This window comes from Somniosus microcephalus, chromosome 7 (assembly GCF_052327205.1).
Source record: "Somniosus microcephalus isolate GS21.2 chromosome 7, FLI_Smic_1.0, whole genome shotgun sequence".
In the NCBI taxonomy this organism is placed as follows: domain Eukaryota; kingdom Metazoa; phylum Chordata; class Chondrichthyes; order Squaliformes; family Somniosidae; genus Somniosus; species Somniosus microcephalus.
Genome location: NC_140993.1, coordinates 233011323 through 233027273, shown reverse-complemented (window position 1 = coordinate 233027273; position 15951 = coordinate 233011323). Strand labels below are relative to the sequence as shown.

The 15951-nt window shown below is 45.5% G+C and overlaps 1 protein-coding gene across 1 annotated transcript in view; it reads left to right on the top strand.

Annotated features, from left to right (window-relative positions):
• The window catches only part of dok6 (docking protein 6), a 759619-nt gene that overhangs the window by 552909 nt on the left and 190759 nt on the right, over positions 1–15951 (top strand). The window lies entirely within an intron of this gene.

Here is a 15951-nt window from a genome sequence, read left to right as displayed (position 1 = left end):
GAATTTGATATGCATCCTTTTGGCAACTTCACTCCCCGCTGGTGTTGCAATTTTGTACCATATTAATTCATAAACTGCAGTATAGTTAAGATGCATATGGAGATAATTGAAATGATCGCCACAGTCTCTAGAACCAAGGGACATGGGTGCAGGCTTGGAAGAGGGAAGGTGCTAGGACATTTTAGATTTACCTACTTTACGATTGGATTGGTGAATGTGTCGAACAGATTGCTCAGCAAGGTAGTGGAGGCAGATAATGTGGAAAACTCTAACAGGGAATTGGGCAGGTTCCTTGGGAATCAGTCTCCTCTGGGCCCCGGAATGAATCTTTGAACCTCCCCAGCCCCTGTCTTCCATCTCCCTCTCCAGTGTATGAACACCCTCCCCGCCATGCCCTCCACCCACCCCCCCCCCCCCCAGCCCTTATGCTTATGCAGGGTCCGTTCTCTTGGGTCCCCAGCGGCATCTGGCTCTCACCTAAATTCTTGCTCCTGCCCGTGGGCCCTGATATCACTCCCACCAGCTTTGGGCGGGAGACAGATTTGAAATATTTAAAGGAGGCCCGGCCATTAAAATCGGTCAGGCGTTGCATCCTTCATAAATTTGGGCCCCCCACACACCAATCCTGCCCCGAGGAACCCCATTGTTTTTTTTGGGTCTAGCCAGATGGACCACAGATTCTTTTGGATTTTACAGTGCAAAAGGAGGCCATTTGGCCCATCACACCCATCCTGGCTCTTTGAAAGAGCTATTGACTTAGTACCATTCCCCATCGTGTTTCTCTATCTCAATGACCCTCTGTGTGAAAGAAAAATTCTCCTAGCCTTTCATGTTGTTTTTTTGGTAATGACCTTAAATTTATGCCCTCCAGTTAAGTGGCAGCATACAATTCTGCTGCAAATTCTCCAACATGCTTGTAGGGGGTGGCGTGTGGCCAGTCAGTTATGCCCCTGACTGCCTGTGAGCGGTTCGAATCGCCCCCACACCCCTGGGTTCTAGACACCGGACTTAGGTACAGGCGGCGATACAGAAAATCGAGTAGACAAGTGGTTTGGTGTAAGAAGACCAAGATTTTATTAAAACAGAATAAAACAGTCTTATGAGAAGTCACTGGTATAAAATACAGGCATAAGCAATTACACTTATTCAGGTAATGGGGAACACACGGCACATTGAGGGAAAAACAACTACATTAACAATCCCCTTATCCTTATCCCACCCCCTATACCTAACTAGATTAAGCTATGAGGGGCCAGGAATTCATGCTCACCAATCCAAAACCTGTTGCTTTAACAGTTGCGAGTTTGAGGTCTGGTCCTGCTGTCCTTTGGGGTACCCCATCGCCACGTGGTCTCAGGGCGCGGTGCTGGAGTTGTTGCTGCGACACACCTTCCCTCTCCTCAGCCACCGTCATCGTCTCGTCGCGATGAGTTCTCTTCTTCTTCTCCCTCGGGCGGTCGTCGGTGGTAACGTTGCGGTTGTGGGGCGGTTGGCGGTTTTACTGCTGGTTTGATTTTACTACCCAAGCGTCAAACACCAGCATATTCATTGCAGCGTGGACACCCGCGTCTAACGCCAGCTTATTCGCAGTGTTTAATAGCCAACTTATTCTCACTGTCCATACATACATACACTGCTAAATTCTTCCCCAAATGCCAGCTTATAACTAGGCGTTTGGCTTTTACCAATGCGTCTTTTGCTGTCCTTCTCTGCTCTTGTCGGCTTTTACCACCTTCTTCGTCTCGTCTTGTCTCGTCTCGTTTCGTGGCCCGTGTGTCCTGTATGACTTTGAACTCGGGTCTCGTTCTTCTCCCGCGTTTGATATGGATGTCCTTGGTTGTTAAAAAAATGCGGGGAGCGAGAAGAGAACCCGCCACGAGGCCAGGGCACAAGTACGGGCGGCAGCAGCCCAAGACCAAACAAGAGGCCAGAGTCAAGAGAGCGATTGCTACTGATGTGCCTCCAATTATACCCGTTTCTTCCACTCCTTATCTGCGCGCCAAATCAGGTCAGTCCATTGCTTCACTTTTGGCGGCTGTTTTAAATGATTACAACCATTTACTTTAACTACTTTAGGAGTGGGTATCTCCAGGTCTAATGGCCCCGATGTCCTGGTTGCTTTGTCATGGATGAGACTTCATTGTCCTCATCCTACCTTGATGGCTACTGTGATTAAACCTGCAGAGAGCTAATGGCCACAATTATAGGCCCATCTAGCTTGATTCGATTCGATTCAAATAAATGCGTATTCTGTGTTTACTTTGTCTGGCTGGGCTCCAAATATTCTCTGATCACAAATTCCTGTATTTTAATGTTTTCGTCTGCAGGCCTGCTTGCTGGCAGAGCCTTGCTTTTAAAAATCCTGTCAAATGTTGGTCACGAGGTTTGCAGAAGCCATTTTGGGTGCCCTGTGTTTAATAACTTGTCCAAAAACAGAGTCCCTTGATCCGTAACTTGGGGAGTGCGGGAATTTTGAGAACGCTACACTTACAGTACTGTAGATTGGAGCCCACAACCCTCTGAGTCAGAAGTGAGGTGAGAAAGCTAGTTCTGAGCCAAGCTGACACAATAGGAATAGGAATTGGAATAAGGAGTACAAGAGAAAATGTGCGTGGCCTTAGTGCCAACAGCACAGCTGTCTTATATAGTGGGATGGAAATTTGTATTGGGCGGTAGAGTAAAAGGGGCAGTATCACACAGGCCTGCTCATTATACGGCCCGCAGGATATTCAGTTCCATTGACTTCAATGGTCATGACTATCAGGCAGAGTATTTAGCAGATGATTTTTCAATACCTCCCATTTTAAGATACCGCCAAAGATGAATTTCTATCCCAGTGTGTTAGTATGCCATATACAGGCATCGTGTGAGGGCAGTATATATGGTGTGTGTTACTTGTCGCATTTCAGGATTACAGAGAAAATTCAGTGTAATGGCAGCAGTGCAGAGTGCTGTGGTAAAACATGAGCACGCCTGTGTATTTGGAAAGTAAATGAACAGTTGCTGAAGAGCCGTGCCTTGTTGCTGTGTTGCTGCACCATCGTATTATTGAAGTACTGTGAAAGTGCTTTGCAGGACAACATTATGCAAAGCATGAACACAGTAACCTTTGCAAACATGCATAGCTTAGCAAGTGTCTTCCTCATCCACTCCCAGGTTCAGGCCATAGGTGTGGCAGCATTAGCCTTCTGGGGCCGATAGTACAGTGTCGGTGCTGTTCAAACACTGTGCCATTGTGCTGGCAGTCAGCATGTAGCTCTTGGCACGTTGGGAGCTTCAGGGCTTGGAACTTATGGCGTCAGCAGTTTGTGAAGGGCTGCTGGATGCCCATTCTATGCAGGGTGATTTCCTGGCATGGGAGAGGGATACCAGATACTGGGCAGGAGGACGTGCAGGACATGAAGCATTGGGGAGGGGCCACCGGGCACGAGTGCTAAGGATTTTTTTCATGCTGGACTGCCCTTCGACACCCATTCCAAATGGGCACGGTGTGACTGGAGTACTCCAGCATACTAACCACATTATGGGATGGCCCCCTAATTTAAATATTTTTTCAAGGGCTTAATGAGCATTGTGCACAGCTTAACTGTGGGCTCCCAGACCCTTTGCGGTGGCCTCCCACATTAGGCATGTTCAAAGTCTTCTAGCCTGATAACACAGAGACTGAGCTTCAGTAGCTGCGGTTATCTGATCCTCTCTGTTCCGTCCATCCAGGCTGCTCTGCTGCTGCTGCTGCTCTTAACTGGGGGATGCCCTTCTCCAAAAATGATCCACCCTTCTCTATATCAGCAGTTTGTGAAGGGCTGCATGCTCCCAACATGTCATGTGCTGTAAAGAGTGGCAAATATTTATTTAAAAGAGGCGTCCTTGCATGGTAGTGTGAGACCAGCTCAATGGAATGCAGCCACACATAGCACTTGAAGAGCAGAGGTCCCAGTGTTGCTGCACCCAAATGTCATTATCGGCCCCATAATTAAATTGTGGGTTGCTGGAAATCTAGGGAGTAAGAAATGCCTTTTATGATGATATTTCACTATTCAAACCAGATTCAACTGTTTGTTGTTGTTTCTTAAAATGGCATGGGATTTACATCATAGCGTCCCATCCAGGACAAAGCAGCCCACTTGATTGGCACCCCATCCACCACCTTAAACATTCACTCCCTCCACCACCGGCGCACCGTGGCTGCAGTGTGTACCATCTACAAGATGCACTGCAGCAACTCCCAAACCCGCGACCTCTACCACCTAGAAGGACAAGGGCAGCAGGCGCATGGGAACACCACCACCTCCAAGTTCCCCTCCAAGTTACACACCATCCTGACTTGGAAATATATCGCCGATCCTTCATCGTCGCTGGGTCAAAATCTTGGAACTCCCTCCCTAACAGCACTGTGGGAGTACCTTCACCGCATGGACTGCAGCGGTTCAAGAAGGCAGCTCACCACCACCTTCTCAAGGGCAACTAGGGATGGGCAATAATCGCTGGCCTTGCCAACAACGCCCACATCCCAGGAATGAGTTTAAAAAAATGCCATTAAAATCTCCAAATACCATACAGTACAATGGATGGAGAAATGTACATTAAATGGTGAATAGAATATATGTGGGAGAGTGTGTGACAAGATTAGGATACATCTGAGACATTCTAATGATATTACAAATCACAAGATCAATGCTCCATTGGCTTATAAGGTCATCAGAGTCCCAGGGTTAGCCCAGTCCTACAGATCTCCCACTTCATACAATGTATGTCTGAAGTTTGGATGGCACCAGCTGGCATGGTTTGCTATGTGAGTTTTTTTTTATCTGCTAATGCCATTATTGAGATGTTAGTGGACATTGTTTATTTTATCAACCAGTGCACAAACTTTGTCAAAATCCACAGGAATGAAAATGAGATTATGACAGGGGTCCTGATGAAAGTTCTGAGAATATCAACGTTACGTGAAATGAACAGAGGGTTTTCAGAGACGTCATATGTGTATTTTACTGGTAATTTCCACATTAGAAGTACAATAATATGACAGATATGAGACATTGGAAAACTGTCAGTTACTTGCGGTAGGCAACAGATGGGAGTGTTTGTGTCTGGAATTCAAATAATGAATGTGTCAGGCTCGGTTGTGATAGGGTCCAAAACTGGACACTCACTACAAGAGTCACCCATGAAGAATGGCCCTTGGGCTATGGACTAGAGAGTTGTTATTGGTCATGTAACCGTACCCAGTTACATTTACTGGGTTTGGGAGAGGTGAAAATAAAATTTTAAAAATTGGAGGAGAATAAAGGGAACTTTACTGTACATCTAGCTCGTGCTTGATGTTGACACTGGATGCTAAAAGTGGGGGAAATGCTATATTCACAGAATCACAGAAACCCCACAGTGCAGATAGAGGCCATTTCGGCCCATCGAGCCTGCACCGACACATATCCCACCCGATCCCTGTAACCCCTACACCAACACATATCCCACCCTATCCCCGTAACCCCACGTATTTAATCCCCCTAACACTAAGGGTCAATTTTATCATAGCCAATCAACCTAACCCGCACATCTTTGGACTGTGGGTTCTACTTGTTGTGTTCATAAATAAATAGACGTTTTCATTATGAACAGCTAGCTTGAGCTAGTCATTTATTCAGCCATGTGGACTAGTATACAGGCATCCATCTTGACTACTGCCTTGTGGGTAGCCCCCTACTAAACATACAGCTCCACCTAGTGTACCATTCTAGAATGACATGTTACTGATCATTACACTACTCCAGTGCAGTACTGACTGAATACTGCATTGTCAGAAGTGTTGTCTAACCTGATGCCCCATCTGCCTACTCCAGTGGTTCAGGTGGACATTAAAAATCCCATAGCAGTATTTGAAGAAGAACACAGCATTTCCCCTAGTGTCCCAGCAAACATTCCTCCTTCAACCAAAGCAGATGAACATTTTGTGGTTGTTTGTGGGATTTTGATGTGTGTAAAATGGCCACCGTGTTTGCCTAGATAACAACAAATGCTCCACTTCAAAGTAATTCATTGTATGTTTTGGAATATTTCAGAGATAAATGATAATGTGCTATATAAGTGCCGCCCTTTCTTCTTTCTTTATTCCCTAGCATTGACATCAGCTTCTTTGTAGGGACCAGAACATGTCAGCAAAAATATGAACTTAGAAATAATGCTAATTATGTATTTATGGTATGGAAGTCACAAGAGGACAGTCTTTACATTGTGGCAGAGCCACCAAGAGACTCTTGCTGTAATGTATATAATTGCCTTTAACAGGGGTTCGTTACCTTTAATTGTTTGCCTTGTATAAATAGCGCGGGTTCTGTAAAATGTCAATCCAGCGCGATGACGTCATCGCACAGGTCACGTGACGTTCCCAACGGCGGGAAACGTGATGATGTCATGATGTCAGAGGAGGGGAGGCATTCTCTCTCAGTCCTCGTGGAACCAGTTTGAGTACAGACCTGTTTAGAGTTTCTCCTGCGTTTTTGTTTGTAACTTTTGCCAGTTTACATTAAACTTCATTTGGTTAGCTGATAGTCTCAATCTCAGTACTTTCGTTAGGAATTGGACAATTCCTACAACATCTCTGCCAGTGTCTGTCAGTCATTGAGCCAGTAAGTGATGAAAATCCAATCGCAGGCACTTCTCAGTGAGCAGGCAATTGCAGGTTGCTGCTGTCATAGAAGATTTGTTGCAATTCTGCAGTTCTTCCAGTGTTGATGCTGCAAGTTTTTTTCAAAATTGGTCAATTTAGCACCTCTCTAGACAAGACTACAAAGTGCCACAGGTCTTTTTAAACTCTGACATGTATGCCGACTAGGTTAGCTTTAGCAATTGTGGCAGCACAATGCGAGTCGCAACTGTTGCAGCAGTCTTGAAGCTACATGTCAGCACTGGCACAGTCTGCCCTGTTCCATATAGATCTCCTTGTAAGCTGCTCTTTTTCTCTGCCTTGTTGAACCAGGACATCTAATAAGATTCCACTATATGACAATGGCTCTGAATTTGCGGTCGGTATGACGGCGTACTCTCAGACAGTCTGTCAATGATGGCTCCGAAACTAGCTGCGTTAAACCCCCGTACCCCTCACACCCCCCACCCCACCACCCACCCCATAGAGCCAGCGATCAGTGAAATCTCGTAAATCATTGAAGCTGCCGAAAACTTCGGCTCTTCTGCAGTAATTACACTGCTAAATTCACCACTAAAAGTTAGACCCAAAGGGATTAGGTGTAACTAGGGTTTCAACAGAGTATTGACTGCTAAACAAATGTTAAGGGCCTGGAAAACTAATTTTAATTTTGTGCTGTGTGAAATTTGTCCATTTTAATTTAAAAAAATTTAAGAAACTTTTCAAAAACATTTTTTTTAAGTTTGTGCATCTTTATTTCAGGTTTGCCTTTTCCCCGTGTGAGGACCCCAATCTTTTTTTTGCTCTCTAACTATTTTAAAAAGTTAGAATTTTAAGGGCTTACTCACTATCTTGTTCACTGTCTGTGAGAATTCTGCCTTTTGATTGGCTGCTTAGACAACCTGTTGACATCACAGCAGCTCGCAGAAGGGGATCCCCATTAAGTTCCGTTGAATTGAATTGAAGGTCGGTGAACCCGAAGTTCTCTACACAGGGATTGCGAGATCCTTGTGTGGAGAGTACTTCAGGGCCAGTGGCTTCGCTGCTGGCTGCAAATTCCGGGCCAATATTCTTTTATTAATTACCTGATTAACTTCGCCAACTAATTGCTTCCTGCTTCGGTACTGAGCAACACTGACCTGCTTTCACCGGGTATAAATTGGGAGAGATAAAAAAAATTCTGAAATTTTCAGCACATCTGGTGCAAAACACCATTTCATTAATAAAATATTGATAAATTCTGGTACATATGCAGTCCAATTAAAATTTTATGACACAGGCTATTTTGGGAAGACAAAAAAGCCTAGATTGGCGCCGTTTAGACAAGACTGGCTATCTGTAGGTTTCAAACAGACTCAAATGGAAGTGTGTTCCACAGTCGGGTCGTTAGCATAGCTTCAGGGGCAGAATTAGACAGGTCCAGAGAGCTCACCGGTGGCAGGAGCAGAAAATTGCGTGTCTGTGAAATTTAAAGAGTAGGGCACAATTAAAGGGGAGAGTCAGAATAGGGGGACAAAAATTCTGAAAAAGTTCAGAAGGCATTTCCATATATTTACAGCCTCTGTTGGGGGAAAGGAACTAAGACCCAAAAAGGGCATTAAATGCAACACTCAGGCACTGGAGAAACCACTAAATGTGTCAGTCGTGGCTCTGAGTCAGAAGGTTGTGGGTTCAAGTCCCACTCCAGAGACTTGAGCAAAAAAATCTAGGTTGACACTCCAGTGCAGGGCTGAGGGAGTGCTGCACTGTCGGAGGTGCTGTCTTTCAGATGAGACATTAAACCGAAGCCCCATCTGCCCTCTCAGGTAAAAGGTACTATGGCACTATTTCGAAAAAGAGCAGGGGAGTTATCCCCAGTGTCCTAGCCAATATTTATCCCTCAATCAACATCTAGACACAAAAGGCATCAAGGGGTATGGGGAGAGAGCGGGAATATGGTATTGAGATAGAGGATCAGCCATGATCATATTGAATAGCGGAGCAGGCTCGAATGGCCTACTCCTGCTCCTATTTTTCTATGTTTCAAAAAAATGCCAGATAGAAATGAATGGAAAAGAAACTGAAGATACAAGCACAAGTCTACAGGTAAGTGACTCGACCCCTTGTTTGATGGCTGTTGAAGTAGAGGTGGTGCTGCAGGAGGTGGTTGTGCAGAAGATGGCCCTTTATGCCACTGTGTGGCATCATCCCCATAAGTCAGCATTGTAGCAAGCCTGGAAGGAGGGACAGTCAAGTTTCAAGCCATTGCTCACTGTTACTGTCACTGGCTGTACCAGTCCTATGCAGCATGGTAGCTGTTTGCAGCAGGTAGCATAGCTCTGCATCTGGCTTTCTACTAACGTGGACCCTGTAAAGACAGTACCCCGTGGTCAGTTCCAGGTAAATGTTTCAGGTGTGGCAGATGTGACCAATCAGAATAACCTGGCATGCCTTCATTCATGCAGGGCTACTGAAAGCTCGACATACTGCGATTGCGGTGCTTCCCAAGAAGTACCAAGATTATAGTTAGTCAGGTGTTCACATAGAAACATAGAAGATAGGAGCAGGAGCAGGCCATTCGGCCCTTGGAGCCTGCTCCGCCATTCAATGAGATCATGGCTGATCATCCAAATTCAGTACCCTGTCCCTGCCTTCTCACCATATCCCTTGATCCCTTTAGCCTCAAGAAATATATCCAACTCTTTCTTGAATATATTTAATGAACTGGCCTCCACCGCCCTCTGTGGTAGAGAATTCCACAGGTTCACCACTCTCTGGGTGAAGAAATTCACCCTCATTTCAGTCTTAAATGGCTTACCCCTTATCCTTAAACTATGACCCCTGGTTCTGGACTCCCCGGCCATCAGAAACATCCTTCCTGCATCTAGTCTGTCCAGACCTGACAGACTTTTATAGGTTTCGATGAGATCCCCTCTCAATCTTCTAAACTCCAGTGAGTATAAGCCCAATCGACACAATCTCTCCTCATACGTCATTCCTGCCATCCCAGGTATCAGCCTGGTGAATCTTCGCTGCACTCCCTCCATGGCAAGAACGTCCTTCCTCAGGTAAGGTGACCAAAACCGCACACAATACACAAGGTGCGGTCTCACCAAGGCCCTGTACAACTGTAGCAGGACATCCTTGTTCCTGTACTCGAACCCTCTTGCTACGAAGGCCAACATACCATTTGCCTTCTTAACCGCCTGCTGCACCTGCATGCTTACCTTCAGCGACTGGTGCACAATAACACCCAGGTCTCTTTGCACTTCCCCTTCTCCCAATCTATTGCCATTCAAATAATAATCTGCCTTCCTGTTTTTGCCACCAAAGTGGATAACCTCACATTTATCCACATTATAACGCATTTGCCATGTTTCTGCCCAATCACCCAACCTGTCCAAATCGTACTGGAGTTTCACGACATCATCCTCACAGCTTACCCTCCCACCCAGCTTTGTGTCGTCTGCAAATTTGGAGATATTACATCCAATTCCCTCGTCCAGATCATTAATATATATTGTGAACAGCTGGGGTCCTAGGACCGATCCTTGCGGTACCCCACGAGTCACTGCCTGCCACTCGGAAAACGACCCGTTTATTCCAACTCTTTGCTTTCTGTCCGCCAACCAGTTCTCCATCCAAGTCAATACCTTGCCCCCAATCCCATGTGCCTTCATTTTGCACGCTAATCTCTTATGTGGGACCTTATCGAAAGCCTTCTGAAAGTCCAAATACGCTACATCCACTGGTTCTCCCTTATCTATTTTAGCAGTTACATCCTCAAAAAATTCCAGTAGATTCGTCAAGCATGATTTACCTTTTGTAAATCCATGTTGACTTTCTCCGATCCTGTCACTGATTTCCAAGTGCTCTGCTATTACATCTTTTATAATAGACTCTAGCATTTTCCCCACTACCGATGTCAGGCTTACCGGTCTATAATTCCCTGCTTTTTCTCTACCACCTTTTTTGAATAGTGGGGTAACATTAGCTACCCTCCAATCCATGGGTACCTTTCCAGAGTCTATTGAGTTCTGGAAGATGACCAACAATGCATCTACTATCTCTAGGGCCACTTCCTTAATTACCCTGGGATGTAGACCATCAGGCCCTGGGGATTTATCGGCCTTCAGTCCCATCAATTTTCCTAACACCATTTCCCTACAAATACTGATTTCTTTCAGTTCCTCCCTTTCATCAGACCCTATGTTCCCCGGCATCTCTGGGAGGTTATTTGTGTCCTCCTTTGTGAAGACAGAACCAAAGTATGTATTTAGTTGGTCTGCCATTTCCTTGTTTCCCATTATAAATTCCCCATATTCTGACTGTAAGGGACCTACGCTTGACTTCACCAATCTTTTTCTCTTCACATACCTATAAAAGCTTTTACAGTCAGTTTTTATGTTCCCTGATGGCTTACTCTCATATTCTATTTTCCCTTTCTTAATTAATCCCTTTGTCCTCCTTTGTTGACTCCTAAACTGCTCCCAATCCTCAGGATTATTGCTTTTTCTGGCCAATTTATATGTCCTCTCCTTGGATCTTTTCCTATCCCTAATTTCCCTTGTTAGCCACGGTTGAGTCACCTTTTTTGTTTTATTTTTATGCCAAACTGGGATGAACAAATTCTGTAGCTCATCCATTTGGTCTTTGAATGTTTGCCATTGCCTATCCACCGTCAACCCTTTGAGTGCCATTCCCCAATCAATCCTACCCAACTCGCTCCTCAGACCACCGTAGTTTCCTTTATTTAAATTGAGGACCCTTGTCTCTGAGTCAACTACTTCATTCTCCATCTTAATGAAGAATTCGATCATATTATGATCGCTCCGACCCAAGGGGCCTCGTACAACAAGATTGCTAATTAATCCTTTCTCGTTACATAATACCCAGTCTAAGATGGCCTGATCTCTGGTTGGTTCCTCGGCATATTGGTCCAGGAAACCATCCCGTAAACAGTCCAGGAATTCCTCCTCCACAGTATTGTCACTAATTTGGTTGGCCCAATCTATATGTAGATTAAAGTCACCCATGATGACTGCTGTGCCCTTATTACACGCTTCTTTAATTTCCCTTTTGATGCCATCCCCAACCTCCGACTTACTGTTTGGAGGTCTGTAATAATAATAAATAACTTCCGGATGAAGTTATGTGCACATCACTTCCTGTGAACTGTGAACTCTGTGCATACATCACTTCCTGTGCATACGTCACTTCCTGTGTTTGGACTAGTATAAATACTGAACTGCTCAGTATGGTAAAAGGGCTTCTCCTAGAGGCATGGTGAAGACCGCTCTTGTATATAGTGTAACTTTAAGTTGCTTAAATCTTACTTTAAAGTTCCTTGATGTGTGAGACTCCTTTTTACATCAATTTAAGCAACTTAGTATTTACACTCACAAATACTAGACCTTCTGACAAACTCGGAGTTAAGGATCCAGGGAACCACCCATCATGGAAAACATCCTTAAACCTACTCGTCTGGACTTGGACCCAAACGCACCAGCAGCTGGCAGGGTATGGAAGCATTGATACCGTACTTTTGAGAATTTTCTTGATGAATGTAAAGCGAATGCTTCTACTAAACTGAGGATACTTATCAACTATGTGACCCCAACAGTGTTTGAATATGTTGATGAATGGGATAATTATGATGAGGTGATCCGGGCACTTAAAAAACTATATGCCAAGACCGCAAATGACGTCTATGCTAGACATCTACTGGCCACAGCCCGACAAGGGCCAGGGGAATCGATTAACGAATTCCTTCAAGAACTTCGCAGGCTCAGCGTAGATTGTAACTTTCAGGCAGCCTCGGCTGAGCTGTACCGCGAAGAAATGATTCATGATGCTTTCATCTGCGGGATTGCCTCTCCATTTATACGCCAGCGTCTACTAGAAAGTAAAACACTTGAGCTACAAAAGGCTTTTGACCTGACTTGTTCTCTGGATTTGGCAAAGAAAAATGCAGACCTCTATCAGCTGCCCAGATCTCGATTTGCTGCTGTAACTGCAACCAGACGATTCAAGTGGCCTCAGGTGAACCCTATCATGGAGGAATCTAATCCTGATGATAATTCTGATGAAGAAGAAGAGGATGACCCCACTTTAGCAGCCTCTTGGCAATCTAGGAAGGAATGCTTCTTTTGTGGAGATTCTTTTCACCCTAGGAAATTCTGCCCTGCTCGCAATGAGATCTGCAGTCATTGCGATAAAAAGGGACACTTTGCAAAAGTTTGCCAATCAAGAACCTCTATGAGGGCCTATCCAGCTAAGGCCTACCGAACTGCCCCAATTAGGGCCTATCAAGATGCTCCGGCTAGGACCTATCAAGCTTCCTCTCGAGCTCTCTCCCGAAGAAGCACACCTAGAGTTTCAGCCACTCTCTGCAACCACACCAATTACAGCTGCTTGCCCACAGAAGCTGTTTCATGCAGCTACAAAAGTTTCAATTAATGGGCATACCTTAGATGCCTTAATTGACTCAGGAAGTACTGATAGTTTCATTAGAGAAAAGATTGTTGCGAAATTGAAACTACATATCTTCCCATCGGACCAGGCAATTGCGATGGCTCAGTCATCACTTAATACCAGAATCTCCGGCTTTTGTATTATTGATATGACACTTAATGGTCGCATGTATCCCTCCACCCGACTTTCGGTGCTCAAGGACTTATGTAGTGATCTCATCTTAGGGCTGGATTTTCAAAAACAGCATAAGAAACTCACCATTGTGTTCGGCGGATCCAAACCTGGACTTACTATTTCTAATATACTGTCTAAATTACCGTTTTGTGCATTATCAGCAGCTTCACTTGATGAACCCTCATTATTTGCCAGTATTCCTCCTCGATGCAAACCAATAATAACGAAATCGCGGCGCTTTAGTCAGGAAGACCAATCTTTTATTGAAGCTGAAATCTCTCGACTTTTAGCAGAGGATATCATCGAACCATGTTCGTCGCCCTGGCGGGCTCAAGTCGTCATCGTCAAGAACCCTCTAAAACCTCACAAACAACGACTATGCATTGATTATTCGCAAACCATCAATCAATATACTGACTTGGACGCCTACCCATTGCCATGCATTGATGATATGGTTAATAAACTGGCCAAATACAAAGTATTCTCAACTTACGATTTAAAAAGTGCCTATCATCAGGTACCCTTGAAGGTCTCAGATAAGCAGTACACGGCCTTTGAGGCTAATCGACAGCTGTACCAATTTCGTCGCCTCCCATTCGAGGTTACTAATGGAGTGGCTGTCTTGCAATGGATGGCCTGGTTAAGCAGGAAAACTTAAGGGACACTTTTCCCTATCTTGATAACATTACTATTGCAGGTCACGATCAACAGGAACACGACGCCAACCTCCAAAAATTTTGGGATGCCCTCCATCACCGTAACTTAACTTTGAATGAATCTAAATCTGTTGAGTCGCAACCGACCATCAACATCCTTGGCTACTGCGTAGGCAATGGTATCATTAAGCCAGACCCAGAAAGACTTCGCCCGCTCAAAGAGCTCCCGTCACCTAAGAATCCGGCTTCTTTACGTCGGGCTCTCGGTCTGTTTGCATACTACGCTAAATGGATTCCTCAATTTTCAGACAAAATCCAACCCTTGCTGCATGCTAGATCATTTCCATTGGAAACAGCGGCTGTTGCAGCCTTTAACCTTCTCAAAAAACAGTTGGAGAAAGTGGCTCTTCACTCCATTGATGAGAATCTCCCTTTCATAGTCGAATGTGATGCCTCGGAGGTGGCGATCTCGGCTACTCTAAATCAGGAAGGTCGTCCTGTAGCATTTATGTCCAGGACCTTACAAGGTGCCGAGCTACATTATCCTCCGGTTGAGAAGGAAGCCACAGCCATCATAGAGGCGGTACGGAAGTGGAACCATTTCCTAGCTCGCCAGCACTTTACATTAATCACGGACCAGCGATCAGTCACCTTCATGCTCGATAATCGAAAACGAACCAAAATTAAGAATAATAAAATACAGCTTTGGAGGATGGAACTGGCCTCTTTTTGTTACACCATTCACTATCAACCTGGCAAGGAGAATGTGGCCCCGGATACCCTCACACGAGCATTCTGCTCCACTATGTCGTCCTCTACTCTCATAGATGTCCATAATAGATTGTGTCATCCTGGCGTTATGCGCATGCTACATTTCGTACGATCACGGAATCCCCCTTTTTCTACTGGAGATGTAAAGAAAATGTGCTCAGAATGCCGGCTTTGTGCAGAATTAAAACCTCAGTTCTTCCGCCCCTCAGATGGTATGTTCATACACGCAACCCAACCGATGCAACGACTTAGCATCGATTTTAAGGGCCCAGTGCCCTCTTCAACTCGGAACACATATTTGCTCACCATGATTGATGAATATTCACGTTTTCCGTTTGCCTTCCCCTGCTCCAATATGCTGGCGTCCACTGTAATCTGCTGCCTTGAGCAGGTATTTTATCTCTGTGGCATGGCGGCTTACATTCACTCGGATCGGGGTCCATCCTTTATGTCAAGGGAACTCAGGGACTACCTCTCAGAACGGGGAATTGCTACAAGCAAAACGACGCCATATCATCCCATCGGAAATGGGCAGGTAGAGAGGTATAACGGTATCATCTGGAATTCCGTACATCTTGCTTTAAGATCTCGGGGCCTACCAAACCAGCAATGGGAAGCAGTGCTTCCGGATGCATTGCACTCTATACGATCCCTTCTTTCTACAGCCACAAATACAACACCTCATGAGCAGTTCTTTGGATTCCAGCGTCGCTCATCTTATGGGACATCCCTCCCGTCATGGCTAACTACTCCTGGACCTGTACTACTCCGAAGATACGTTCGGACGTCTAAAAATGACCCTCTCGTAGACGAGGTCGAACTAACCGATGCCAACCCCACCTATGCATACATACGATATCCCGACGACCGAGAATCTACCGTATCATTACGGGATCTGGCTCCCTGCCCACCAGGACCAAGTGGGACATCGAGTGATGGTATTTTACCAGGAGCCTCTTGGAACCTACCGGGTACCCCTCTCCAGGATCCTGATCTGACACCAACTAGCTTGGTGCCGGTAGAACCCCGTACTCAAAGTTGCGACCCTCCCAGTACCGCGCACCAAAGTACTGATCCGCCACAGACCAGCTCTGCACCTCCCTCTGAACAGAGACAGACCAACTCTGCACCTATTGGGGCTCGTACACGAAGCCATGATCTCCCCGACCCTTCACAGGGTAATCCAGGCCACACAGACTCTGACCAATGGCCAACAGCATGTAAGCGGACCAGAGACCCTCTACGACGGGAACC